General features: G+C 41.3%; 1 protein-coding gene across 3 annotated transcripts in view; it reads right to left on the bottom strand.

Annotated features, from left to right (window-relative positions):
* The window catches only part of LOC134356860 (ERC protein 2), an 878083-nt gene extending 871270 nt beyond the window's left edge, over positions 1–6813 (bottom strand). For all 3 annotated transcript variants that reach the window (XM_063068069.1, XM_063068071.1, XM_063068070.1), the window contains exons 1-2: positions 6545–6813; positions 5453–5534 (exon numbers count right to left, since the gene is read on the bottom strand). The gene's annotated coding sequence lies outside the window, so the exon portion shown is untranslated. The remainder of the gene's footprint in view (positions 1–5452; positions 5535–6544) is intronic.
* Between the last annotated feature and the right edge of the window lie 10142 nt (positions 6814–16955).

The raw sequence follows: 16955 nt of genomic DNA, 5'->3' as shown, positions 1-16955 counted from the left end.
AGTTTTGCCTAATCATCAACCTGTAATATTAACTCAGGTTTTTTTAACGTTTTTAATCTCAGTTTCAGTTTTATTTTTGTTTTCTCTCCTCATTAATCTCCTATTTACATCCTCTCCAGAGAGATCAACAGCAATTAGCAAGTCTTCACCACCCACTCCTGGTCCGCACATAACACTACAATCTCCACCACGTCACAGACTTTATCACTCCACCTCTCTCCCTTCTCTGCAATGTAAAACACACTTGTTTTATGACATGCTGCTGATAGGTCAGTGACCTAAAATGATAACTGAAAAATGATCTAGTGCTTTCCCAGCGTACGTGACGAATAAACTCTTCTCGGGCTTCCAGACGGGTACAGGTATCGATTATAACCTTTGTTTCCATTGGGGACGATGCTCAGGCAAATCGCAGCTTACACGTTCAAAGATGACCTGGGACTCAGGTCGGCTGGAGTTTACAGGATTCCCTGTGAATGCGAAGCAGTGCATATCAGCCAGAAAGGACACACGGTGGAAACCTGCATCAAGGTACCCAGGAATTGCATCCATTCGGGTTACCTAGAGAAATAAGCAGTAGCAGAACATTGCATTCACAATGGCCATAGGATTGACTTCGACAGCACAAAACTATTGTGCTGTGTAGATGGGTTTTGGGACCACATGGTAAAGGAAGCCATTGAAATAAAACTAGAAGAAAAGAATCTGAACAAGGTCTCACTCTAGAAATTGGAATTCAATTGTAAACAAGGTGGGAAAGCAGAAACCTGATTGGATAAGAACTAACCAATCAGGAGGGATGGATGACAGGGGTTTAAATACCACCGTACTAGACATGCCTGGGCATCATCCCTGAAGAAGATGGTGGAGTTTGTCACCATAATGTTAGTTATAGTCAACTACCTGTACCCAGCTGGAAGCCCAAGGAGAGTTTATTCGTAAAATGATAACTTCCTCTCTTCCCCCCCATGATTCTGGTTGATCTACTGAATATTTTCACATTTTATATTTTTTCTTTCAGTGTTTTATATTAGTTTGCTTTTTGTATTCTATACCTTCCCAGAATGATTGACCTTTGTTTCTACAAGTTTTTTTCTTGTTACTATCACTTGACTTCATATCTGCTACTTTAATAGCAACCATAAACTATTTTTCTGCTCTAACTCAATCTATGTGTTTGCAGATGATACCACCATAGTGGGCTGCATCAAAAACAACAATGAGTCAGAGTACAGGGAGGAGATAGGGAGCTTAGAAACATGGTGTCGTGATAACAACCTTTCCCTATTTGTCAGCAAACACAAAAACTGGTCATTAACTTCAGGAAGCTGGGGGTGGGGAAAGCAGTGCAAATGCTCCTCCCTTCATCATTGCTGCTGAAGTTGAGAGTTGCAAGTTCCTAGAAGTGAGCATCACCATTGCCTGTATTGGTCATTTACACAAGACACTATGACCATGAAGATGGTGCCAGCGAACAACACGACCAGGGGCAACATCCTCCAGGCGTTTCATGAAACTCTTTCTTTCACACCTTTTTCTTTCAAATGCGGTTCTGCTACTGTAGGAGCCTGTGATTCACATTTTGGTGGTTTGTCTTTGATGTCTCCAGGGTGTTTTGAGCAAAGCGTGCGGCCAAGAAGCCTGGAGATGGGGCTTAAGCCCATGCTCAACTCCATTTCTCACCAATCTCAGCACTGAGGAAGATTGAAATCACTGTGGCAACTGCGGAAAGAGAATGAGCGTTCAAAGCCGTCCACGAGCCTCTTAGTTGCTGCTGCCAGAGAAAGGTGTCTGCGTACGACAGTCAATCACTCGCTGCACCCAAAGAAAGGTTCCTGCATTCGAATGGCTTCTCTCTCCCCCCTCAATGCTGTTCGAGGATGGTGCCAGATTCCTGGGTCTTGGACAAGGTTTAATCGATGCAGTATTTGGATTGGACTCTGTAGATCACGTTATGATGCCTTTCTGGTGGCTCTTTTTTTTTTAAGGTTGCTACTTTGGGTATTTTGAATCAGGACAGCCTGCTGATGACGAGCACTGAGCTGAACTGAATATGCCTGGACTTTTTCGAATTTGTGTTTTACATTCCGAGATTTTCGCTTTTTTTCATGCTGTGTGCACAACTTGTTTTTTTTTGTGCGCGGGGATGTTTGATGTTCATTCTTTGAGCTGCTTCCATAGTCTAAAAACGCAAACACGAGGAAATCTGCAGATGCTGGAAATTCAAGCAATACACACAAAATGCTGGTGGAACGCAGCAGGCCAAACAGCATCCATAGGAAGAAGCACAGTCGACGTTTCAGGCCGAGACCCTTCGTCAGGACTAGACCTTGGTCGTGTTCCCCTATAGCACAAAACTTCCAGGAGAGGTAGGATGTCTGTCATTTGCAGTGGATTAGAATCAAAGACATTTAAGGATAGTGTTGTAGTTACTCCAAATTTGGCCTTACCAATGCCTTGTACAATTTTAACATTACATCCCAACTCCTACACTCAATCCTCTCATTTATAAAGGCCAGCATACCAAAAGCTTTCTTCACCACCCCATCCACATGAGATTCCACCTTCAGGCAATTATGCACCATTATTCCTAGATCCCTCTATTCTACTGCATTCTTCAATGCCCTACCATTTACCATGTATGTCCTATTTTGATTAGTCCTACCAAAATGTAGCATCTCACATTTATCAGCACTAAACTCCATCTGTCATCTTTCAGCCCACTCTTCTAACTGGCCTAAATCTCTCTGAAAGCTTTGAAAACCTACTTCTTTAAGATGTCCTCAAAAGATAGGTAATGTTGCACCCATGATGGAGCTGACTGGGTCTTATAACCCTCTACAGCCTCTTGCGATGCTGTGCATTGGAGCCTCCACACCAGGCTGTAATGCAACCAATCAGAATGCTCTCCATTGACATCTGCAAGATCCTCTGGTGATGTGCTTTGGCGATCAACCACTATTCATGGTCTATTTTGACTTTACAAAAGTCTTTGTGTTAAGCAAGATTTACTTTAGAGAAACTTTCTTAACATTGGCTGCCCTTGAGAAATTTGTCGCTATTGTATGATGACATGCAAGCCACAATCTAACTAGCTGGCCCATAATAGAGCCAATCCAACTACAAAATGGAAGGAAGCAAGACTGTATCATCACTTCAATGATTTTCTTAATCATTCCTATTGCATTACTGCATCTCATCCCCAATAATTTTCCTGCTACAGCAGAGGATAAAACGGGAAACTGTTAACCCATATTACTTTCTCTCTAGAAATGAGGTTGATTCAAAATCGGATATGGAATTGTAAAACAAAGATAATACCTATAAAATAAAGATCACCTCTCGGTTTGCCCCTATGCAGAACACCACCTCCATCATTGAAAAAATAACTTCTCCATATTTCATATTTCTCACTGTGAAAGGAGACACTGATGAAATTTATCATCATTTCATTCATTGGTACAGCCTTTGCCCATCTGAGCGGAACAAAGTTTATAAGTTCAAGAACTGAAACCTATCCGAAAGCTCATAGTCCACAACGTAGCAGTGAGGCCCACCTTCCGACATACTGTTAAAAGATGTACTACCTACAGCAGCATCTCAAAACTCTGGAAAAGTACCATTATTTCTCATTCTGCCAAATTTTCTGGCTGGGTAAGAAAGCCAACCTCCGTGTACTCTCCTAGACCAACATCCTCAAATTACAGGTTTAATTACATTGGACTGCCTCCAAAAGATAGACCACATCATTGGAATGCCTTACACCAGACTCCCAATATAAGCATTAACCCTAAACTACATTACAGGTAGAACGAACTAGAACAGATTAAATGATTCAAGGAGATTCACAATGCTTCATTGAAATAAGATTCAACACCACCAGCAATGCATGAAAATTCCTGGCCCTTCACAGCTTGAAAATAAAGGAACAAGCATAGGAAATGATACTAAGAAAGTAGTTTCTTTGTCAGAAGCACAAGTAAAACCAATAGAAACAGCAAAGGGAATGTACCACTTCCTGAACTACTCATCCAGCCACCCCATCAAGCATCTAATGTGGCAAATTCTGTGATCCCACATTAGCCTCATCCCACCACATAACCCACAGAAGTGGAGTGAAAAGTATTCATTCACAACCTCAAGTAACTGTCTTCAAAAAGAACACAGCTGAGATTAATCAAATTTGCACAGGGAATCCACGATGAACCCTAGAGCTTTACCTTCATGGCTTAGTATAAAATTAGTTTGAGCTTTTACTTAACAAGCAATCCAGGAAATCTTGCTTTTTTTAAATACATGCTCATCTGAATGAGATGAGTGTTGGGAAGTTGACTAGTAGAAGGTGGGTTTAAAAAATAAAAGTCGGGAAATAACTCACTGACACGATAACTCATGTTAAAAATATAAAACGCAAACCAATCCTAATGAAGTACATTATGGGTTCCTATTTAGGTTTGTGACTTTGTCTGTTCTTTCTTATCACTCTTATAAGTGCCCTTCCAATACGCATTATTTCCCCAAGAGAAGGAAACAGAATCTCCTCAGCTTTCATCGATACCACTTTGTAATCAGCAAAGGATGAATCACCTTTAAGGATCTTTCCTTATGCTTTGTTAATTGCATTTAGCTTTCTTTCAGCATCTCATGGACAACACACGCCAATTCACTTGGCAGTGGTAATAAAAAAACTCGCAAGTACAAATCTACATGATTCAGTGTGATAAACACCATCTGTATTCATCCGCAACTATTTAGCAATTTTATGTGGGTAACATAACTAAATCTATCATGTGATAAATCTTTACAGTTGTAATTATTACTGTTTTTATGAGTTAGAACGAGTCAAAAATAATATTACCTTTCAGGGTTGTTTCCTCTAACTTTCTTGAAATATACTATTTTCCCTTTGTTGCATTTAGATTGAAAATAAAACAGAAGGTTGAGAACTCACCATTACAATTTTCAGGAACAATATACTAGGTTGTGAAGGAAGTACACACAATGTTGCCTTGGTTACAGATATACAAGGAACTGCTACTGAATTTTACGCAAATATTTCCAAGTTCATTTTGAGCTTGTCAAGATTTAGAATAGCATTGGTAAGATGTTTGATGTTTTCCACTTCTTCACTTGCTATCTGGTTAAAGATAAAATTTCCCAGACACACAATACAGAATCCTCGACCCCACTACCTAATAGCAGATCCTTCCAATTCTGCCATTCCAGTATCTTAAATTCTAAGCTGGGCTGACAATTGTCACAAACTTGTAGTGATGTTTATAATTTGGGCTTCAAATCATGAATTTGAAAAGGAATTACTCAGTCTCACATTTGAACTCCAAGATCTATTTTTAAAAAAGGATTCTTTAATCCTCTCATCCAGAACAGATTCACACCCGATGGGAAATATAAACAACTAATTTAAAAAAATCACACAATATAAATAACTTACAGATATTTTGGGTATCAATCAGCACTTGATTGCTTGTTGAATGTTGATGGCAGGGGCTTCTCAAATCCACAATGTATCAGACCTTATGGGAGAAACATATTATTATGAATCAGTACCAGGAGGTTATTTAAAAATTTAAAATAAATTTGTCAGAATTATTTGTGTATGATCAATATGGGAGATTCTCATGAATAATGTAATGCTCATGGCTCCCGATGACTGCCAGCCATTCTTGTGGTATCACAAGATATTCACATGCCCGGAAACTAATAATAGAATTTACTGTATTGAAATTATTATTCACAACAAAAATGTCAAACCACAACTGTTTCGTAAAAAACCGAAGATCCATATGTTTTGCTTTATCACTCCATAAACGCAAAGGTACATTAAAAACGATGTGTTTTTCATCGATTACCCAATATGTAAATGACAGTTCATAATTGATACTAAAAAGCCTTGAACAGGTTAACGTCAATGTGTACGGCTTTTTAATATAAAAAAAAGGAGTTTGGGAATGGGGGGATATTCGCCCAAAACCGAAATTGCTGCCAAACTTGACATCGACCGACCCCCAGCCTCGCCGACTGGTCAACATAAACTAGAATTGTGAATGTTTAAATTGCTGGATGGACTGTGAAACGTCAATCGAAACATATTCCACCATCTCCGGTACTAGGTTAGGTGGAGGCAGCAGATTCCGCGCACCCATCAAACACCATGGCAGATGGGAAGGGCTGTGCCCAGGAAACCGCCTAGCAATCAATACGTTGATTAAACCTTGCAGATACTTTAAACAACGCTCGATTTTGCTTCAAAAATCAAAATAAAACAGTGACATCGATCCCCAATACATGTTAAACCACTGTCATTTCAAACCATTTATTCTGTCAATGAGCGTTTGCTGTATGACTAGGATGACCAATCCACAGTATATCACATATAAAATACATTCTGAGGCCTTCGGTTGAAGAAAATTACGCACTTAATCGTACTATATATGACAGACTAGCAAAATATCACGTTCCCGTAGCTTTGATTTACAGACGGCGTCTCGCTTCCGAGCTGCAATAATTAAAGCCGGTCGCTCACCTCCAATCATTACATCTCTCTCTTCACACACTACATGCCAAATTACAAATGTGAAACCCTTTAGTTCGTCTCTGTCACAGCACCACTCTGCTGCTGGTTAATCGAAACCCGGCAGCAGCCGCAATGATCTCTTTATGCAGATGATCCTTTCCGAAAGGAGGAAGGATGGAAGGGAAAGGGCTTTTTAAAAAAGGCATAAAATAAGAGCCGGTTCTTCAGAGATTTTTTTTACCTCTGGAATCCCTCCTCAGCCTTTCACCATTCAGCTTATCCCAGCCAGGCTTGATTTAACATTCCCAGCATTCCCAGCATTCTACACCTTCCCTACAATTGGCTAGAACCATAGCATCCAGCCTGGAAATTTAAAGCGACATTCACATTCCCATTTCCATGCTTGCATTCTGACCTCGTTCTTTTTTCAAAATTGTTTTTACTTAATCAGTTCACTTCTGTGTCTTTGCTGAATGCGTTTTTGGATGGCTATTTATTTCACTCAATGTAATATAACAATAACATGGGATAAGGCAGCACAGTTTCCGATTATTTTTATATCACTACCTTCTCGAGCTTGCAGCCCGCTCTTATTCCTCCAGGTTGAAGTTTTCACACAGTTAGAGGGCGTGGGCTAGAAGAGATTCCGATTTAAAGACATTTCATCTGCATTAAAACGCCAAATGGAAAATAAAATAAACGTTACTTCAATGTTACCACGTTACAATTTTTAGCATTCTCTCGTTGCCTTTCTTTATGCGCTCTGTCCTATTGCATATTTACAGGATATCTTTAAAGAACGATACTCTCCGTTCAATTAATTTTGATACAGTGCCCTTCATTGATCTTAGGCCGATAAGGGAGGGAATAAATTGATAATACTTTTCTCAAGGCTGCTCATGCCAGAATCTATGTGTGGAGCCAAAAGCGATGGAGAGAATCTTAAATGGATTTCTTTTTTGCATCCGTATTTACTCGAAAGAAGGACACTGAATCTATAGAAGTGAGACAAAGTAGCAGTGAGATCATGGACCCTATTCAGATTACAGAAGAGATGTTTCCTGCCTTGAGGCAAATTAAGGTGGATAAATCCCCAGGGACTGACAAGGTGTTCCCTCGGACCCTACGGGAGCCAAGTGCAAAAATTGCAGGGGCCCTAACAGAGATAGTTAAACCAACCTTAGCGACAGGTGAGGTACCGGGGATTGGAGGATCGCCAACTTTGTTCCGCTGTCTAAGAAAGGCTCTAAAAATAAACCAGGAAGTTATTGGCAGGTGAGCCTGACATCAGTAGCGGGAAAATTATTGGATAGTTTTCTAAGGGACTGGATATATGAGTATTCGAATAGACGTAGACTGATTTGGAAAAGTCAGCACAGCTGTGTGCATGGTAGGTCATGTCGAACAAATCTAACAGAGTCTTTCAAGGAAGTTACCAGGAAAGATGATGAAGGCAGTGGATGTTGTCTACATGGACTTCAGCATGACATTTGACAAGGTCCTGCATGACAGTGGTAGTAGATGGTTGCCTGTGACTAGCGGAGTGCCACAGGAACTGATGCTGGTTTCATTGTTGTTCGTCATCTATATCAATGATCTGGATGGTAATGTGGTTAACTGGAGCATCAAATTTGTGGATGACACCAAGAGTGGGGGTGTAGTGGACAGCGAGGAAGACTATCAGAGCTTGCAGTGGGATTTGGACCAAGTGGAAAAATGAGCTGAAAAATGGCAGATGGAATTTAATGCAGAAAAGTGATGTGTTGCTGTTTGGTAGGACTAACCAGTTAGGTCTCATGAAGTGAACGGTAGGACACTGAGGAGTACAGTAGAACAAAGGGATCTAGGAATACAGGTCCATAATTCTTTGAAAGAGGTGGCACAGCAAGATAAGGTCATAAAGAAAGCTTTTAGAACAATGGCCTTCATAAATCAAAGTATTGAGTACAGTTGGGATATTATATTGAAGTTGAGTAAGACATTGGTGAGGCCTAATTTGGAGTATTATGTGTAATTTTGGACACCTACCTACAGGAAAGATGTAAATAAGGTTGAAAAAGTACAAAGAAAATTTACAAGGATGTTGCCAGACTGGAGGACCTGTGGTATAAGGAAAGGTTGAATAGGTTAGGACTTTATTCCTTGGAACATAGAAGATTGAGAGGAGATTTGATAGAGCTATACAAAATTATGAGGGTTATTGATAGGGTAAATGTAAACAGGGTTTTTCCATTGAGGTTGAGTGAGACTAGAACTTGCAGCCATGGGTTAGGGGTGAAAAGTGAAAAGTTTAAGGGGAACATGAGAGGAAACTTCTTCACTGAGGGTCGTGAGAGTGTGGAATGAGCTGCCAGTGCAAGTGATGCATGCAAGCTCGATTTCAACAATTAAGAGAAGTTTGGGTAGGTACGGTACATGGATGGTAGGGGTATGGATGGCTATAGTCTGGGTGAAGGTTGAAGGGAGTAGGCAGTTTAAATGGTTCTGCACATACCAGATGGGCTGATTGCCCTTTTTCTGTGCCAAACTTTTCTATGACTGTAATGGCATAATCAAAACAGAACACATAATTTGATAAATCAATAAAATAGGGTATCTAGTTATCTTTCATTAAATAATTTGTTTGATCATGTGCATGTATGACAGATAGGGAACACCAGTTGAAGAATTTGAGAATGATAGCACATGGGAATGCAAAAACACCCAAAAGTGTGAATATATTTGTCTCAGTTGATAGTCACTCAATTCCAAGACCAGGAAGAAACAAGTTTACAGCATACTCCAGGGCATAAATATTAAATGCACGTTGAAATTGCAAGAGTATGGAAGTGTTGCACCATTGGAGATACCATATTTCAAGTTAGTGATAAAGTTCCCAAAGCACATTCAAAAACAAAGGTCCGATAGTGTATCGGCAGCTAACAACATCAAAAATATTTCCAATTGTTATTCATTTCCACTTTGCTTGTGGTATTTGGTTGCATTACAGTCTTCATCAAATTAAGTATCCGCACCAAAATTAATTAGATGAGAAGCAATATGTAAGATTTTGAGAAACCTCGTAATAATTGCACACTCTTTCTTGTGTTCCTTCCCGGCAGAGATAATTTCAATATCCAGTTGACCTCTGATATTTCCTGACTCACATCCAAGTTGTTCTGAATTTATATGTAGCACCTCACCAGACTTCTCAAATATCTAAATCACAGAAGCCATACTTTCCGGATTGGAAACTTCCATCTGTGGGGCACCATTTCACTTCACAAGATCCTGATGTCAGACAAAGTTTTAAAATTCTGGTAAACTGAGTCTGCAACCACAAGAAACTACTGAATTTATGGACATCATGGAAACTTGTCTGCTCTCCATTGATTTGTCTATATTTCTTGTTGCTTCAGTAAAGCCGCCAGCATAATCAAAGACCCCACTCCCCAAATATTCTTCCTTCTCCCCTCTCACAGTGGGCACAAGATACAAAAGCCTGAAAGAGCATATCACCAGCCTCAAGGACACCTTCCACCCTGGCTGGTAAGGAGGCTCCAATGCGCAGGGTCAAAAGAGACTGCTGAGAGTTGTAGGCTTGGTTGGCTCCATCGCAGGCTCAGCCCTCTTCACATTTTCAAGAAGCCATGCCTCAAGAAGGAGCACCCACCACTAAGAGAACCTTCAACATCTGGACATGCCCTCTTCCCATTACTACCATCGGGGAGGAGGTACAGGAACCTAAAGACCCATACTCTGTTTAGTAACAGCTTGTTCCCCTCTTCCATCAGATTTCTGAACAGTCCATGAATATTTCCTTGCTATTGCTCTTTCGTACTGTTATTCATTTATTAACTGATTATATTTTTGTATATTTGCACTGTACTGCTGCCACAAAACGACAAGTACAAACCTGTTTCTAATTCAGCTGTTATAAGACAATAGAATGGTTCCCTAATATGACATGATGGACTCTTGACCTTGCAGTCTAACTCCTCATCACCTTGCACCCTATGTCCACCAGCACTGATCTTCCCTGTAGCTGTTACACTTTATTCTCCATTCTATTATTGTTTTATCTTATATGAAGAGTAGCCGTACGCAAGTCAAAGTTTTCACTGTATCTCAGGACATATGACAATAACAAATCAATTCCAATTCCATCAAAGACTAACACCCCACTCCCCCCACCCCCAATCCAATGCTCTCTTCTTGTTATTACCATTGGGCAGGAGGTACAGAAGCTTTAGGTCCCATATCACCTGTTTCAGGAATAGTTATTACCCTACACCCATCAGACAACTGAACCAGCGTGGAAACTTCACTGACCAACCACATCTCCAAAATGATACAACAACGTACAGACTCACTTTCAATTTCAAGGGCTTTTACTACTCACGTTCTCAGTATTTTTTAATATATTTTCACAGTTTGTCACCTTTTGCACATTGGTTGTTTTTGTGTATGGCTTGTCGTAGATTCCATTGTATTTCTTTATTTTTCTTGCAAATGCCTGTAAGAAAATGAATCTCAGGGCAGAATATGGTAACATATACTCAGTGGCCACTTTATTAGGTACCTCCTGTACAAGAACCAACAATATTATACAAGAATCTTCTGCTTCTGTAGCACAACCACTTCAAAGTTTGATGTGTTGTGTGTTCAAAGATGATCTTCTGCACACCACTGTTGTAACGCACTGTTATTTGAGTTATTGTCACCTTCCTGGCAGCTTGAACTAAATTTCCGATTCTCCTCTGACCTCCCTCATCAACCAGGTGTTTTCACCCTCAGACCTGCCACTCACTGGATGCCAATTGTTTTTTTAGCAGCATTCTCTGTAAATGCCAGAGCAGGCGTTCCCAACCTGGGGTCCGTGGACCTCTTGCTTCATGGTACTGGTCCATGGCATCAAAAAGGTTGAGAGCCCCTGCTCTAGAGATAATTGTGTGTTAAAATCCCAGGAGGTCAACATTTTATGAGGATACTCAAACCAGCCCATCAGGCATCAACAATCATTCCACGGTCAAAGTCACTTAGATCGTATTTCTGCCCCATTCTGATGTTTGGTCTGATCAACAACTGAACCTCTTGACCATGTCTGCACGTTTTTATGCATTGAGTTGCTACCACATGATTGGCTGATTAGATATTTGTACTTATGAGCAAATGTACAGGTGTACCTAATAAAGTGGCCACTGAGTGTATATGTACTTTGATAATATATTTCCTTTGACTTTTTGACTTTGACTCGATTTCCAAATTCCTAACAATGATAAGGACCCCTCACTATTTGGTATGGGTGGGATGGGGTCAAATGTCCTAACAAAACATTTGGAAAGGTCAATCTCCTGGAGAGTGAACCTACAGAAAGCATCCAGCCCGGATGGAACCAACAGACCACGATCAGTAAGGATAGGCAGCAAGACCTCCACTACAATCATCCTCGACACTAGTACTCCACAAGTGTGTGTATGTCTTCAGGCCCCTATCTTACTTCCGATACACTCACAGCTGCGTAGCCAAATTCTATGCTAACTCTATCTACGTTTGCAGAAGACGCCACCATAAGGGGCCAAATCTCAAATAATGATGAGTCAGAGTAGAGAGTGGTGATTAAGACCCTTGTGGCATAGTACCTTGCCAACAACGGTCAGGTCCATAGAAGCACTGAGATAAAGAGGGATCTTGGGGTGTCCAGGTGCACATTTTACTGAAAGTGGCTATGTAAGTGGATCAGGCGGTTTAAAAAAAAGGCATGTGGAATGCTTGCCTTCATTGATAGGAGCATTTAGAACAAGATGAAGGATGTCATGCTACAGCTATCAAAAACTTCAATCAGACTTGAAGTTTTGCATGCAGTTTCGATTGCCCCATTAAAAGGATGTGAAAATTATGGAAAATGTTTAGTAGTTTGGCGGCACAGTGGCATAGCAATTAGTGTAACACTTTACAGCAACAGCTTTAAGATCAGGTTTCAATTCCTGCTGCTGTCTGTAATAAGTTTGTACGTTCTCCCATGACCACATGGGTTTCCTACCACATTCTAAAGATATACAAGTTAGGGTGACAGCGAGTTATGGGCGTGTTATTTTGGAGCTGGAAGCTTGGCTACATTTGCAGGCTGCCCCAGCACATACTCAAACTGTGTTGGTTGTTGACTCAAACAATGTATTTCACTGTGTTTCTATATACATCGGACAAATAAAGCTAATCTTTAAATATGTCCTTACAAGGATACTGTCTACATTGGAGGGTATGAGCTACACAACAGGTTGGACAAAATTGGATAGCTCTCCTTAGAGCATTGAAAGCTGAGGCAAACCTGATAGAGTTTTTTGAAATTATGAGAGGTATATATCAGGGAGACAATCAGAATCTGTTCCCCGGGGTAGAAATGGAAAACACCAGAAGACATGCTTTTAAGCTAGATGTGTTGGATCTACATTTAATTTATGATCCTTAGGGTTCTTCTGGGAGTTAAGAATGGAGAGCAGTCTTTAGAGTACAAACATACAAATACTAAGCAAACTAAATAAAGAGATGAGAAACGATGCCAAGAGCAAATAATGCTAAGGGATGGAAGACAACAGAATAAAAAGAAGAACCCAAGATGCTGCTTCTGAAAAATCTATCATTTTTATAGAAAAGATTCCTTAGTTAGAGATGAATTAGTTAATAGGCTACATAGTTAAAAACAATTACATCACGTGGGGAATGTGCTAATACATTGCAATGAAAAATGAGAAAGGTGATAAACCGTTAGTTTAGCTGCTATATCACTTTCTGCCTGTGTGTGAAAAATACATGAGTTTGTTAAAAAGTACAGGTTTTATTTTTTAAAAAACACACTGGTTTCCTACAGAGGTGACATGAGAGGCAGGTTTTTACAGTGAATGTTAGGTGCCTGGAATGTATTACCAGGGTAGTAGTGGAATTGATGGTGTTTAAGAGGCTCTTCGATAGATACATGAATATGAAGGGCGTAGGAACCATGTACACTGCCTCTTTTCGTCTGTCTGTATTGTATTTTGTAATTTGTCACCCATAATTTGGGGTGTGGTGGAAGTGAAGAACATGGGTATTAGTTCAGTTTTAGTCTGGTTAGAACAGGGGGTAGGTCAGGGAAGTTATATATTTTTTGACTGCTAATGTTTAAATACACTCAACACTAACACTTAAGTACTTTTGAATATGCTTAGACTGTTTATTTCTTTACATTATTAGTTTTAGTTTCATTTTTCTTATTGTTACAAAATTGTTCATCTTTGCGGTTTCTTAATAAAGGATCGAACGTATTTCTTTCAGCTTAGAACTTCATTATTGTAGAGCACATCATACGCTGTCAACCCCCCCACCCGTGCTTAGTCTCTGAGCAGTTTTGGTTTGTTTCAAAGTAACTGCTACAAATTGCATGAGAGAGAGATTGTAGGTTCACCTGAAGGTGCAGGTGGGTTCACCGTTGTAATGGACTGGATTAATCAGACACAACCATTCGAGCGACCAGATGTTGCAATAAGTATATGAGCACAAAAAAATAACTCAAGCTTAATTTATTATCATAAAATAGATCGCTGAAATAAACCACACAAGGTACTAAGATTTCTGCAAGTCACAAACATTACTGGGTTCATTAATTCTTAGTCACCATTTGATTGCTGTTGCTGTTGGGAAAAGTCCGATTTTCAACTCGCTCATGGAACCACTCTTTGTTCCCCAGGCACCAATTTCAATCCCAGACCCAGCTGAAGTCCAAAGAAAATTCAAAAAACAGCCCAATATATTCACAAGATTCATAAGCACAGAGTAATCACGAGACAGACAAACGCTTTGATCTTTTGTTTTCATGTCATCAACACTGCCCACCCCTTTCTTGAAACACAGCATGTGTCCTCCACACAGTCCTCACAAGTCAATTAGATACTCCAATGGCCACTCATTGTTATCTCATTCAGTCATGTTCGGACACACATTTCCATGGCTTTCAAACTACTGTACATTAAATTCTACACATAAACAATAAGCCCGAATCCAGTAATCAGACCACTTGACAAACATTCTCAGTTTACCCTACAGTCCTCACATGCTACAAGCTCAGAAGGGGTTAAATGGTCATTGACCTGATGGACAGGTGTTGTAACAGGCCCCCCCCCCCGACTCCTCTATGGCTGACTCCTGACAGCCCTGGCTGCTCAGAGAGACGTTGATTGTAGTCATGGATGAGAGCCACCTGGGACCTCTCCTCTGGTCCGAATCCTTCCCAGTCCACAAGATATTGCCAAACACCTTGAAAGACCAAAGAAGTTCATGAGTCCAAAGTTCTTCTCACAGTGAAAACCTGCTAACGGGTTCATGTTCACAGATTTTTACTTGGAAACATGGAAAGTGCGATTGTTCTTGAGGGTCTTGGGGAGCTGCAAGGTGCAGGCCACCGGGTTTACTTTCCTGAGAATTCTGAAGGGTCCAATGAACTGGGAGACCAATTCCTGGACTCCGCTCGGTAAGGCAAATCATTAGGCGACAGCCAGACCTGTAGGCCAGGCTGAAAAACTGCCCCGTCTTCTCTTGCAGTTAGCCTTTACTTCAGCCTTCCAGGTAGAAGCTAACAAAATCTCCCTTGCCCTAGTCCAACTCTTCTTGCAGCGTCAGTAACTCCAACCTCTGGATTGAAGAATACCCAAATTGACACTCTAGAGGAGACATACCGTGTACTGAATGTTGTAAAGTGTTGTGGGTGCCCTCTGCCCACATCGAGTGGTCTCTCCACTTGTTCGGTCTTTCAGAGGCCAGGCACCTGATGGTACATTTCATACCTCGGTTCACCCGCTCCATCTGGCTGTGGGCTGTAGGTGAAACCCAGAGGAAAGACTCACTGTTGCCCCAATCAGTTTGCAAAACCCCCTCCAGAAACACGATGCGAATGCTGGACCACAATCCGACACAATATCCACCAGAAAACCATGGATCCTGAAGACCTGCTGCTGGACAATCCTGGCCATGCTTGCCGCATATGGATGTCTGTCCAAGGTGATGAATTTGCAGGCCTGCAAAAAACGATCCACAATTACCATGATAACGATCTTCCCCATGGAAGGAAGAAGACCGGCGAGAAAGTACTTGGAGGTGTGACCCTGTGGCCTTTCCGGAACAGGCAGGGGGAGAAGCAGCCCTTGAGGTAGAGTGCAGGACTGCTTGTTCCGGGTGTACATCTCACATGGCAGTACGTATTGAAGGACCTCCTTCATCATTCTGGGTCACTATCTTCTCTTAATGAACTCGAGGGTCCTGACAATCCTTGGCTGAGATTTCAATCTTAATGCACGTCCCCATTGAAGAACCTGTGACTGGACATGACTAGGATCAAACACTCGACCCAGTGGGTCATTCTGAGGAATCTCCCCTTGCACCTGGGTCCTGCGAACAAGTGTGTCAATCCCCCAAAGAATAGGCACTTTCACCTTGGCTTGGGGCAAAATGGTGGTAGGCTGCTTTTCTCGTTCAGGTTCATTGAACTGACGGGACAAGGCATCTGGCTTCTGGTTCTTAGATCCCAGTTGATAGGTCAGAATGAAATTAAAATGCTTAAAGAAAAGAGACCACCTGGCCTGCCTGGAATTGAGTTCTAGGCCTCCTGAATATAAGCCAGGCTCTTGTGGTCCATGCATACAATAAAATTGTTCTTGTCCACCTCGAGCCAGTGACACCATTCCTCCACAGCCGTTTGACCGCGAGTAACTCTTTATTCCCAATGTCATAGTTCACCTCTGCTGGGGATAGACGCCTGGAAACTAACGCACATGGGTGCAGTTCATTGTCTGAAAGTGTCCGATGAGACAAAACTGCACCCACTCTGATGTCTTTGGTGTCCACTTCCACGATGAGGGGAAGGTCCAGGTTAGGTGCAACCAAACTGGGAGCTGTTGTGAACCACTGTTTGTGCTCTGCCGAAGCAGCCTCCACTTCGGTAGTTCACACAAAAGGACCGGTGGATCCTTTGGTTAGTGCCATCAGCGGAGGCACCACTGAGCTGAAGTTCCTGATAAACTTTTGATAAAAGTTAGCAAATCCCAGGAATCATTGGACCTTCTTCACACTGGATGGTGGTGTCCAATGTCTGACAGCCTGTGTCTTACTAGGGTCCATCTTGAGAATGGCATTAGAGATGGTGAAGCCCGAGAAAGAAATAGTGGTTACGTAAAAATCAGACTTCTCCGGGTTTACATAAACTCCATGATCAAGAAGCCTCTTTAGGATGTCTCTGACGTGAGCAATATATTCCTCCATGGACTTTGAGAGAATTAGGATGTCATCCAAGTAGATGAGGGCATACTTATGGAGAGTATCCTGGAGCACATTATTTATAAAGGCCTGGAAAACTGCTGGTGTGCTCACAAAGCCAAGGGGCATGACCAGATACTCATAGTGTTCTGTCAGTGTG

The sequence above is a fragment of the Mobula hypostoma genome, chromosome 15 (genome assembly GCF_963921235.1).
Source record: "Mobula hypostoma chromosome 15, sMobHyp1.1, whole genome shotgun sequence".
NCBI classification, from domain to species: domain Eukaryota; kingdom Metazoa; phylum Chordata; class Chondrichthyes; order Myliobatiformes; family Myliobatidae; genus Mobula; species Mobula hypostoma.
This window is presented reverse-complemented; position numbering and strand designations above follow the sequence as displayed.